Here is a 13111-nt window from a genome sequence, read left to right on the forward strand (position 1 = left end):
TCACTTTAGGTTATGTTCACATTAGTACCAGTACATCAATGCTGATTCAGTTTATAAACATATCCTGACGAATCCTGAAGGACACAATTGACATAATGGGTCCATTCTTTTTCTGTCGGAAAATAGGATAGAGCTTCAGACTCTGATATTCTTTCCAGCTAAGGGGGAGTTCACACAGAATTTTTTGACGAGTTTTCTGGCGCGGAAACCGCGCCGCAAAAGTCGCCGGAAAACGGCCGAAAATGCCTCCCATTGATTTCAATGGGAGGCGGAGGCGGTTTTCTCCCGTGAGCGGTAAAACCGGCTCGCGGGAGAAAGAGGGGACATACCCTATCTTCGCGCGGTTACGCCTCTGACTTCCCATTGACATCAATGAGAGGCAGAGAAAGCGTATTTCGCAGCGTATTATGCCCCTGGCGCTCAATGGCCGCGGGCGAAAAACGCTGCGAAAATCGGCGTGCAGGCTGAGGAAAATCTTCATTTTCCTCCTGCAAAAACTCAGTGTGAACCCTGCCTAACATCCCTGAAGCCTGGACAAAAACCTGAAAACCGCTAGTGAGAACAGAATCTTAGTCTGTTATGAATATTGTCACAATTATTATTTCTATTAATAAACCAAAAATCAATAAATAGGGTAATGTAAAAGGAAAACATATATATACAATGGATAATCTCAATGTCAAATTTATCAAAGAATTTAACCAATTGGTGTTGGTAGTGGCTTATTTTCAACAAGAACAAAGGATATGGGTATGTTACATCTGCAGATAGGGGACTGTCTAGAGGTACTCTTACAACGTAGAACATCTGCAGATCCCCACAAAATCTGCATGTTTGGCCAACATTTATCTTTTATGTATGATCAGCTTTAGTTAGAGCTATCCAAAGAAGATTTTTTTCCCAGATTTCACAAAAATGGATTTTCTGTACATTGCTGTGGAATATCTTAGTGATAAGTATGGATATGGGAGGACATATACACAATTTTATGAGCATGTATAAATCATTTTATAAATGGTCATGCTCCTTAGTCCCCAATGTTATGACTTTCCACCCGCGTTTAATTGCTTTCAGAATATTTTTTCACCTGTTGTTTTAACTGCCCTGCCACTTTCCGTTCTCTCCATATGGCAAATCTGCCAGTACAGTACAGTGTGGACTTCCTGTCCACACTTCCAAGCATGTCTTGTGACTGCATCGGGAGCGAGCATGATAATAAACCAATAGGCTGGCTCCCATGATATATAACTAAATATGATGGCCTGATAGGCAGATAACTATGGCACACCTGGAGGCCTTTGTTAAGCCTTCCGTTGCCATGATAAATTATTGGCACCCCTCTATCAAGCTCTCTAGGTGCCACAACTGATATTGAATGTGGCAACTAGGGGGCTAACGACTTGGATGAAAGGTTTCAATGATCCCTGCTGTTTACAGAAGAAGACTGGGCAGTCACCATGACCATGTATGCCATGTGGGCTGAAGGAGTTAATTAGGCATTGTGTGGCGCTGATACTTAGTGACTGTATTGTATATTATTTTTCCAGTGTTTGGTGGTGGTGTCTCTTTAATCTCCTAATATATGTTTTCCCTTTATAAGATGCTCCATTGATCCACTTAACCAAGACTTAAGCCAACCATACACATTAGTCACTCGAACACTCGGTCAGCTAACATATATCTTTCTTAGCTCTCTCACAAATATGCATGCTCAGCCGAGCGAGCTTGTTTATTTCATTGCAGATACAGGAGGGAACAAAGGATCAGACAAGTTGAAGTCTCCATAGACATTAGATCTTCGTCTGATCCTGCCAAAATAGGCATGTTCGGCTGACTGATCTAATGTATACGACAAGCTTTCCTGTAGGAAATATATATATGATATTCATATTCAATAGTCAGGAGAATTTGCAAGCTACTTATTTACAATATCATTCCTAAATACGTGAGAAAATGCCTGTCACATTCTACTGTTCAAGGAACAATAAATCTAGGAAACATTTATATATTGATAAGAAAAGACAGAAATCAGGCAGAGAATTAATCTGTCTTCTCCTAATCTTCTTAATTCCAGATGGGAACCAACTAAAGGGGGTGGAACATACCTAAAAAGCCGGGCTTAGATTGCCTACTTTCGCAATGCATTGTAAATTCAGGCAGGACCGAACTAAGAAAAAGAAGGAAATTATGGATAATATTGCTGATATTGGGGAAGGTAAGGTTCACTTAGTCGTACTTCATGATCGTTATCCTCTTTAACACAGTAGAGGCACCAGAAATGGAGCCTCGAGTAAGCTCCATTTATGGTGGTGCCTACTCAAGGTGTAAATTACAGATGGAAAGCCAACAGTATTCGCCTCACCAATAAAAACATGTTTATGACTTAAGATACTGTAAAACTCTCCTGAAGATCAATAAAATTGCAGTATAGGCCAAGAATTGAATTACTGATGAACGATCAATCAAGTAATCCAATCCAATCAGTGATCCTCTGAAGGTGTCCTGTGTTTGATTTTGGGTGCCCCGTGGCCTTTGTTTCATCCCTTACGTCAATTTGTAACCTGGAAGAATCATTTCTCATTAAATATTCAAATCAACTTCAATACTTCTATAACATAGATGTGAACTCCGCAGTCTCCTGGCGCCTAAGAATAATAATTAACATCAGCATTATCTGAACATTTGTAGCGAGAAAATTTCTCCCACGTCTCATTGATGGAGCAATGCAACAAATTGCTGAAAATTAAAAGTGACTGGTTTTGTTTTATTCTTTATTTAATGTAACAATATCTGTTCCCTCAGTAGAAATGGGTCAATTTACTAAAAGCAATTCACAATCATTAACATTGAGGTACAATATTAAGTTTGTCCAAGATTGCTGAGGCCTTATAATATAACACAAATAATAAAAAAAAGTAAACAAATTTCAATTACAAATATTCAAAAATTATAATATATTTTTATTATAAGAGTATGTTCAGAGAAATCGCTGCATACTCACATTTTGAATACATTAACAACCAATCCAACATATGGAAAACTTATTAGACAGTCAAAAATACTTTTTTCTTAAGCAATCTGGTTGATACACTCAACATCTTCCTAAACCCCAAGTTTCTCTTAAAATTCTTTCATCCATCACCACGGAACTTTGGTTTCGAATGTGATTAAAATTGGATTTTAATTACTTATTATATTCTAATGGGAGTATATGTACAAGCCACCCACAAAACCGGCATAAGCCCTATAAATATTGTAAAAACATCTAAAGGGTGCGATCATTGGATTGGGTTCTACCTTTTCTAAACCGGGTAGTTTCAAGAAAACATTGAAGCCAACAATGATAATTCAGATTTATTCCAAAGATAATACTGATATGTATATTAGACATAGCAGAAGGTCATATCAGTTAGAGATCTGGTACACCACCCTGATGTCTTAGAAGTAAGGTTGCTTGTGTAATTTAAGATTCTGACCTGTTATAGGCCTGGACTCAGGTATGGACAGATCCTTCAGGCATTAGGGCAGTGCCCAACGGCCTATGGTGCAAGGGGGCTCACAGCACCTCAATGCAGCAATAAATTAAATGGACACTATCTCTTTAAACATCTTACTCTAATCTAATAGTACACCTGATATTGATCAACGTTGTCATATATTTAATGTTAACATGTACTTGTTTTATCCATGCAAATTCTGTGTAAAGTTACTGCCACTAGGGGGTCTCCGTTTTTCTACCCCCTGTTGTCAAACAAAATCCATCTCTACAGCGGTAATGAGCAGTGTAGCTGGAAATCCAGCACTGGGGTGACATATAACATTTACCAGAAGCTGCAGCCCATCTGTCTGTGTGTATCTTTATCACTCTACTCCTGCTTCCCCAATTTCCTTCTCCATAGACTTGTATAGGCAGTGAGGAGACATACCCACACTTTCTGCAGTCCCTTTTTATGAACTTGCTGATGATTTGACATTCACTCTACTAAAGATCACACATCATTGCAGAAGATAAGGGTGATCCTCTGACTAGCCCTAACCAAAATTCAATAACAACTAAGTGGGCCCCAGGTTTATAACAATTCTAAAAATATTTTTTTTTTACTGTGAAGAACATCCTGTTTATTTGACACTTGTACTAAGTAAGAATCTGGTAACTGGTGCCACCCGGGGACATTTTACCATAACAGTATATAAATAAATAAATATATATATGCTGGATCCTACCATCCCCAGGTATATATGTAGGCTTAGTCCCAGTTCTGGGTGTATGTGCAGCGTAGGTTCCCACCTTACAGAGGTCGCCTTGTCGTGGCAGGTGGGCTAACACTTTTTGATCAAAATGTGCACTAAGAACCTCCCTATTTGTAAGTAGATTTAGCTTTAGTGCATATTTATTTATATTTAGTGGTTTAGGTGGCATTAGTGTCGCAGGGTGCTGTCACCATTCTATGTTTGCTGTATATCTGCAGTCATGGGTGTTCTTGCACCTGCATACATTTTGTATCATTTAGTTGGAATGTGCTGTTCAACTTTTTGTTGTGTTTATGTGATCCATATATGTGGGGTTAGTGACTGCCTCCACTTGTTGTTCTTGCACTCCTCCCATTCTGCCCTGGGTGATTTTAATCAGTTCAATGCTGGATCCTACCATCCCCAGGTATATATGTAGGCTTAGTCCCAGTTCTGGGTGTATGTGCAGCGTAGGTTCCCACCTTACAGAGGTCGCCTTGTCGTGGCAGGTGGGCTAACACTTTTTGATCAAAATGTGCACTAAGAACCTCCCTATTTGTAAGTAGATTTAGCTTTAGTGCATATTTATTTATATTTAGTGGTTTAGGTGGCATTAGTGTCGCAGGGTGCTGTCACCATTCTATGTTTGCTGTATATCTGCAGTCATGGGTGTTCTTGCACCTGCATACATTTTGTATCATTTAGTTGGAATGTGCTGTTCAACTTTTTGTTGTGTTTATGTGATCCATATATGTGGGGTTAGTGACTGCCTCCACTTGTTGTTCTTGCACTCCTCCCATTCTGCCCTGGGTGATTTTAATCAGTTCAATGCTGGATCCTACCATCCCCAGGTATATATGTAGGCTTAGTCCCAGTTCTGGGTGTATGTGCAGCGTAGGTTCCCACCTTACAGAGGTCGCCTTGTCGTGGCAGGTGGGCTAACACTTTTTGATCAAAATGTGCACTAAGAACCTCCCTATTTGTAAGTAGATTTAGCTTTAGTGCATATTTATTTATATTTAGTGGTTTAGGTGGCATTAGTGTCGCAGGGTGCTGTCACCATTCTATGTTTGCTGTATATCTGCAGTCATGGGTGTTCTTGCACCTGCATACATTTTGTATCATTTAGTTGGAATGTGCTGTTCAACTTTTTGTTGTGTTTATGTGATCCATATATGTGGGGTTAGTGACTGCCTCCACTTGTTGTTCTTGCACTCCTCCCATTCTGCCCTGGGTGATTTTAATCAGTTCAATGCTGGATCCTACCATCCCCAGGTATATATGTAGGCTTAGTCCCAGTTCTGGGTGTATGTGCAGCGTAGGTTCCCACCTTACAGAGGTCGCCTTGTCGTGGCAGGTGGGCTAACACTTTTTGATCAAAATGTGCACTAAGAACCTCCCTATTTGTAAGTAGATTTAGCTTTAGTGCATATTTATTTATATTTAGTGGTTTAGGTGGCATTAGTGTCGCAGGGTGCTGTCACCATTCTATGTTTGCTATATATATATATATATATACGGCAATAGAGAAGTGGTCGCATACTTACTTGCTAGCGTGTTAGGGATTCCCATGTCATTGGAAGGCTCTCAATTTTCCGAAAGCAGTAGGACATTACCGTTGACCAACTGTAGGAAAGAGAAGGGGTTGGTTTATAGCCCTGGCATCTTGGAAGACCGAGCATCAGTGCTATGTGAGAGTTACATGCTGAGATATTCGGAAAATCTTTCATGATTTATATTATATTATATATGATGAAAGACATCCTATATTAGTGCCATTTCAATTTAGTGAGACATGGTTGAGCTTTGCCCCTGTGACTGCTACTAAAGCTCATGGATAGAACAATTGGGGACTTAGTATTTATAACAGAGCCCGCACCGCCTTGTTATTGTATTCTAAAATGGGTTTCATGACCCAAATTGCATCTGGGGCTTCTTGAGGGACTGCGCCTGGTGAATGCTATATAGTTATATTGTTGTTGATACAATTTGGCTGCTGATATTGATACTGAGACAACCACACAAGTTGCATTCCAGCCATGGTAGTTGGTTATATCCTCTATCGAAAGGCATCTCTCATAGTGCTCAACAGAAGGTCAGTCTTTGGACAGGGGAATATTTTGTGTACAGATCCGTATCCACATCTAACCCAGCCAAATTCATTCGTGGTTTCTAATGTTAATAAATGGCAAAGCTTAATCTGATTATGAACGTTGTCTCTTTTATTCGGGAGGGGAAAGAATCAGTCAAGCAAGTGCATGAACAATAATGCTAATCCATCTAAACCACACTCTCCCCTGGTGGATTATATGCAAAGTGTGAGCTCAAGAAGCCCTTATACTAATGAATGTCATAAAACTATTTTATGTTTGATTTCTGCTAAAATAAAATTTGGGATTAACACTGCAGTGGCCTGCGCACATTTTAATACATCATGACTTTGTTCTGCCTGGTTTCTAATAATCACCTCCAGTGTTTGGTGAATTATTAAGCGTTAATAGCAGTGCATTATTTGCAAGATGTAATTCACTCATAAAACATTAATCCTCAGCAGTTACCGGAGCATAGATACCACTGCTGGTTACGGAGAGTTAAAGGACGACTAAATTCCAAAACTGACATTTACATCTGTGGAGAATGAATGTCAAAACCATAAAAGGGGCTCTAAAGTTTTAATACAGATATATCTCATTTAAAGAATGACTCTGGCAGGGAGACAAAGTAAAAACCAATACCTTATACCATCAAAATACTAGAAAACGTAGGACTTTACCAAAATTCCTGTAACCGCAGGGTGGTAGCTATAGGGGGTGTAGAGGTAGCTGTTGCACTCGGGGCCTGGTATCTGAGGACAGGCCTTGCTATGGGTTTTGCACTAGGGATCAGGAGCTTCAAATTACGCCTCTGTCTGACCGAAGCTCGAGGCCATCACCCATTTTCTCCTCTGAGGTGCTAGCAAGAGCAGTTCGATAACTTGTAGTAACCTCTACAGGCCGATTGGAGGCTGCTCTGGTCTATGGACCCTGTAGAGGTTAAATCAGCTGATAGAAAGGTGGATAGGGCTATTTTGAGCAGGGCCCTTTCGTCTCACGGCCCACAGAGCAACTGCACAGGGTGCCTCTATGGTATGTGCACCCTTGTGCAGAGTCAAAACTTTATTTACCAGGGTCAAAGAGCTTCCAGATACGCCTCTGCACTAGCAAAGTCAGTTATTAAACTTGGCCACTGGGCAGTAAGAAAAAATGTAATTTTTCCATAGGTCTCGAAACATAATCAAACAAGGCAGGGAACGCTACCCGTCTGTGCAATAAGGAAACAGAAGTAAGAGTGAACTAGCTCTTGGTCTTTCTGTCACAGCAGGAAGAGGTGTGGGAGCTTGATATACTATGTAGGATTCCCCATTATTTTTTTTTACTATGGGTCCTGCTGTATGTAAACCCTAGTAAAAACTGCTTGATAAACTTTTTCACTAGACTCAAAGAGCTTCCAGATATGCCTTCGTCCAAGCAAAGACAGTTAATAAACATGGCTACTGGGCAGTAACACAAAAAAAAACAACACATTTTTCCAAAGGCCCAAAACATTAGCAAACAAGGAAGAGGGAAGGTTACCCATCTGTGCAACAGGAAATGGGAAGGAAGAGTGTACCAGAACTTGGTCCTCCTGTCACAGCAAGAGGAGGTGTGGGAGCTTGTCCCAATATCAGGTAGGGTGGCCCATTTTGTTTTATTTTTGCTATGGACTCTTCTCTATGTAAATTCTAGTAATAATTGCTTGATAAACGTTTTCACCAGGGTCAAAGAGCTTTCAGATATGCCTCTGCCCAACAAAAGTCATTTATCAAACATGGCTGGCTACTGGGTAGTAAGACAAAAGCCAAATTTTCCATAAGCCCCAAAACATAGGCAAACAAGGCAGGGGAAGGCTACCCGTCTGTGCAATAAGGAATGGGTAGGAAAAGTGAACCAGCTCTTAATCCTTCTGTCACAGCAGAATGAGGTGTGGGAGCTTGATCCAATATTAGGTAGGGTGCCCCATTTAGTTTTTTTTTTTTTGCTATGGGCCCTTCTCTATGTAAACCCTAGTTATAACTGCTTGTGACCTACTAAAAGTTATATTTTAGTTGTATGTACTAAATATTAAACTGGGTAGAGTAACTGGGTCTTAACTGCTAAAAAAAAATAGAGTGTGAAATGTATTAGATTGTTAAAATAAATGCCCCATATTTCCTAAAAAAAAAATGAAAACACTTACAAGTGTAACTTACTGAGTTCCTAAGTGTTTAATTAGAAAGTCATTTGATTTAAACTCCTATGTGCTGATAGTAGCAGGGGGTATAATTGCTGTGTAATCCGCTAAATTGAGTGGTTTTTATCTAATTATCAAATTAAATATTAAAATGATAAAATATTAGAACAGCACCTATTAAATCTGGACTTCTTTTTGTTGCTTTCCTAAAAAGTCGAAAGCTTTAGGGGAGAAGTAACAAACACAAAATTATAATAATGATTCCAAATAGGAAAAACTTAGCATAGACTCTAACAATGAAAAGGTTAAATATAAACCAAAAAATAAAAAAAATTAAATAATTTAGGTTGAAAGTCAATATTACATTTCACTAAAGTTCATATCAGATAGTATAGCATAACATTTCATTGCATCGGTACTAGAATTGGTTTAAAACAGTTAATTCAAAGGCTGCCAAAAAATAATCTGAGGTACAGGTAAGATTTATTACATATCACTTCTATATAACCCACTTGGGTCACAGAAACTCTTAAGCAAAATTTTTCCTTAAAAGTTGTTCGGTACATGACTGTTCTGGGGAAAGATATTGGCAGAACTTTTTCTGATAGCAGAAATACTCAACTTGAAAGGGTTGATTTAAAATGAAATGTACTGTGCTCCTTTGTCCAGGAAGCTGGGTAAGTGATAGAATCTGGTATGTTCTATACTTTCCAATAGTGGTGTACATTGGGTATGGTGGGCCTAATAACTATATGGGCCCATTACTGTTGCCAAGACTTAATCTACCCATCTATTTTCCAGCACGCACCCTTGACCAAATGCCTGTGATATGCCTTTTTTCCAATCCTGCCAGATCGTAAGCCTTGGAAGGACTTTGTAATGTTATAGTGTCCCCAAAGTACTCCAGATTTTAGGACGAATATGAACGAAAGATAGAAGAGCCCCAACATTGACTTTCTCCAATTTTTTTATTTATGAATCAGGGAACTTAACATTCTCATTCCACAGCAGTAGCTTGGACTGACTTTAAAAGGGTTTTCCAGCTCCATAAAATGTTTTCAAAACAGCTTAAAATAGTATAAAATAAGAAATAGAGTTGTACTCACTTATCTTCTGCCACTTCTGCGTTGATGGTTCCCTGATCCCCCATTTTTTGTTTACCCAGCTTTGTGTCGACCTTACTGACATCACTACTGCGTCCTGAGAATGTCTGCAGAGGTCAAGTGTAAAGACAACACATATTTGCGTTAACATAGACCAGGAAGGAAACCAAAGTACTGCCTATGTGGGAGCGGCAGTGGATTGGAAAGGTGGTTAATACTTCCATCAATAAGATAGGTGATAATTATTTGATCGTTGGTGGTCCCACCGCTGGGACTCCCACCGATTGTTAGAACATGGGTCCCAAACCCCCAGATCGTTCGAGCAGTGAGGAGGAAATTTAATGATGCGGTGGTCAAGCATATGCGTAACTGCTCCATTTAAAGTCTATGGGAATGACAGAAACATCCAAGTACATTGCTCGGCTGTTTCCGTCATTCTCAATGACATTACATAGAGCAGAGGGTGCTCGATTGCTGCTCCATTTAAACTCCTCCTCACTGCTGGGAGTCCCAGAAATCAAACAATTATCTCCTATCCTGTGTATAGGTAATAATTTTTGATTCTGGGAATACCCCTTTAGCTGATCAATTTAGTACCATATACATTATAATTATGAATTATTAAATACTTTTATCATCAAGAGAACACCTTTCCATATGCCCCCCACTCAGGACTTACTTTTTTAGCCAGAGCGGAGGGTTAGTAACAAAGAGTTGCTCTTAGGTTCTATTCACATCAGTGCTATGGCTTTTATTTATAACAAAAGCACCTGAAAGAGGCTCATAGTGCAGATGTGAGCAAAAACCACCATGAACCCTACTTGGAAAAATACTGCATGGGAAATACATGGCTGGCAGGTCTCTGATGGCAGGGCAATGCCAGCTCTAATTTGAAAATGGATCTAATGGTGAGACAACCCATTTAAAATCATCTTGCATGGTGTAATTGTTAAGAATTATGGTTACATCTATGGCCAGCTCTAGTGACAAATTCTACATTTAATCTATAAAGGCTACCAACTTGGCTGCAAAACCATCGAAATCAGTGGTGAATGAAAAATATTTGCAAGAATCTAGGGAAGCTTTTAAGAGCTACAGCAAACGGCCTTTAGATGACTAAAGAAATGTAGATATACATATATACTGTATAGACCAAGAAGGAAAAGTTTTGGAATTGTGGAAATCACAGGATCAATAGACATGTTAATGTTATGCAAATGCTAACAAAATGAAAACAAAATATTCCAAACATCTAAATTTATTCAGTATCAAGTATGAGCACCACGAACAGAAATACACTTGCTAACGCCGAGCTGTTAGTGTACCTGAAATGAAGAGAATATAGGTTCCGCTACTCTACATTATGCCACCCCACACCATAATCCTGGGAGCAGGACCGGTGTGACGTTCCCCTGTGAAGGCCTCTTCATGGCATTGCCCACATGGTCTAGACCAATCTCCAGCTATCATTGCATCCGAGACAAGAGCGGGACACATCGCTGAAGAGGATAGACCACCATTCCAGTCTCCATTGCGGTCTTGCTGTGCACCATGATAGCCTTTGAGAGCGGTGGCGTGTGGTCAATGGAAGCTGGATGTCTGGCTCGCAGCCTAATGTCGTGCAAATGCCTTCTGATGGTTTGTGTAGACACTGGTTATTGCCCTAGGCTTAGGATGTAACGTCCAATTTCACTTGCAGTACAGAATGGATCACTACGCGTCATTCTTCAGACGATCCGTCCGTGCAGAGGTTTGCCTTCGCACACCTCTTGCTGTCATTCCAATATGCTGTTGTTCTCCCAACCGTCAGGACACGCAACGTTGAAAAGTGCTGACATATAGGCCTAGTAACAATCGGCCAGAGTGATAAACCAAGGTCTCTCAGTTCATTGATTCTGTCCCTCTCAGTTGGCGACAATTGGCGATAACTGGTACAGTGACGAACAGGAGGTATCGCAAAATCATCACAAACCACTTGCTCCAATTTTTAAAGTTTCATGTGGCTAAAAAGCTTTGCTTTCTTTTATTTTCAATTTTCTTTTTATTGAAAGAATTTTTCATAAACAAATTTAAACAAACAAATAAATCATAATATATAAATCATAATATCGTTGCAATGAAAATGTGCATAAAACAAACAAGTTTTGCTCAATTAACATCGTTATGTTGAAAACAAAGAATGTCCTATACACAATATATTATTCAGGTACATAGAGTTAAATAGGAAAGGGAGTAGTGGTGAAGGAGAGGAGGGGGAGGGGGAGGGAGAAAGAAAATGAGACCATATAATGGATATCAGACAAGTATGTAAATCTATAAATTCTGTTTGTTCATAGCAATTGTAAATATAAGGAAGAATAATGGGATAAAATCCCATGTTGCAGTAAGGACAACTACTCAGAGTCTGCAATGAGATCTCGAAATTGAGATGTATGTCTATAGGTTAGCCAAGGTTGCCAAGTTCTCGTGAAGCGGGAGGTAGACCTATGAGCAATGGCGGCTATTTCTTCGACATGAAAGATTTGGTACATTTTCCTCAACCACTGAGGTACTGTAGGAACACCGGAGGGCCTCCATAAGGGTGGGATTAGTAATTTAGCCCCCGGCAACAAAAACATCAGCAGTCGGTTTGCATCAGGGGTTATGCCTTGTATCAGCAGGTTTAGGAAGATCGTAGGGGCAGATATTGTTTGGGAAATGGCACATATGTCAGCCATGAGTGAAAGTACAGACTCCCAGTAGTTGCGCAGCAAAGGGCATGACCACCATATATGGATATAGGAGCCGGTGTCTAGGTCACACCTCCAACAAGTACTCGGAATGGAAGGATACCATAAGTGCGTTTTATCGGGAGTGGTGTACCACCTAGATATAAGCTTATACAAGTTCTCTTGTACCCTAATACAATGGGAAGGGCCGTGCGAGAGTTTATAAACCTTCTTAACCTCTTCTACGGATAGGGTTATGTCTAGATCCTTTTCCCATAGGGAAAGAAAGGACCTCCTCAATGGTACATCTTTGTAAATAAGAGATTAGTAGAGGAGATCTCCACTTTTTATATTTGATGTTGAATTTAATTTGGTTTTCCCTCTATGCTCAGGTGTACACCACCTATTGAATTGTAGAAATAGTAGGTAAGGGGAGAGGAGGAAAAAGGAGCATGGTGGGTTAAATGTCGCCTTCAATTGTTATATTGATACCGACTGGTGTAATAGCAGAAGGATTATGTTGTGCAATGTCCCCTTTTATTATTGCCACATTGTATAATATTTTTGTTAAATTGTTACAAAGTGTAATTACGACTTTCATCTGATTCAACAAAGTAGAAAGCCTGGTAGTTGCTTTCACTACCTTGGTGAAAATAGAAGAGGTAGTGCTGCAAGGATAATGGATATATTATATCTGTAAATTTCCTGCATAAGCACTCCGCAAGAGGTTGTGTTCAGACTTCGTGAGCAGCTGCGTATTGACTGAGTGCGTTTTTTGCCGTTCCAATTGGTTGGTTGTACAACAGTGCAAAAAGGAATGAA

Source organism: Rhinoderma darwinii, chromosome 7 (assembly GCF_050947455.1).
Source record: "Rhinoderma darwinii isolate aRhiDar2 chromosome 7, aRhiDar2.hap1, whole genome shotgun sequence".
In the NCBI taxonomy this organism is placed as follows: domain Eukaryota; kingdom Metazoa; phylum Chordata; class Amphibia; order Anura; family Rhinodermatidae; genus Rhinoderma; species Rhinoderma darwinii.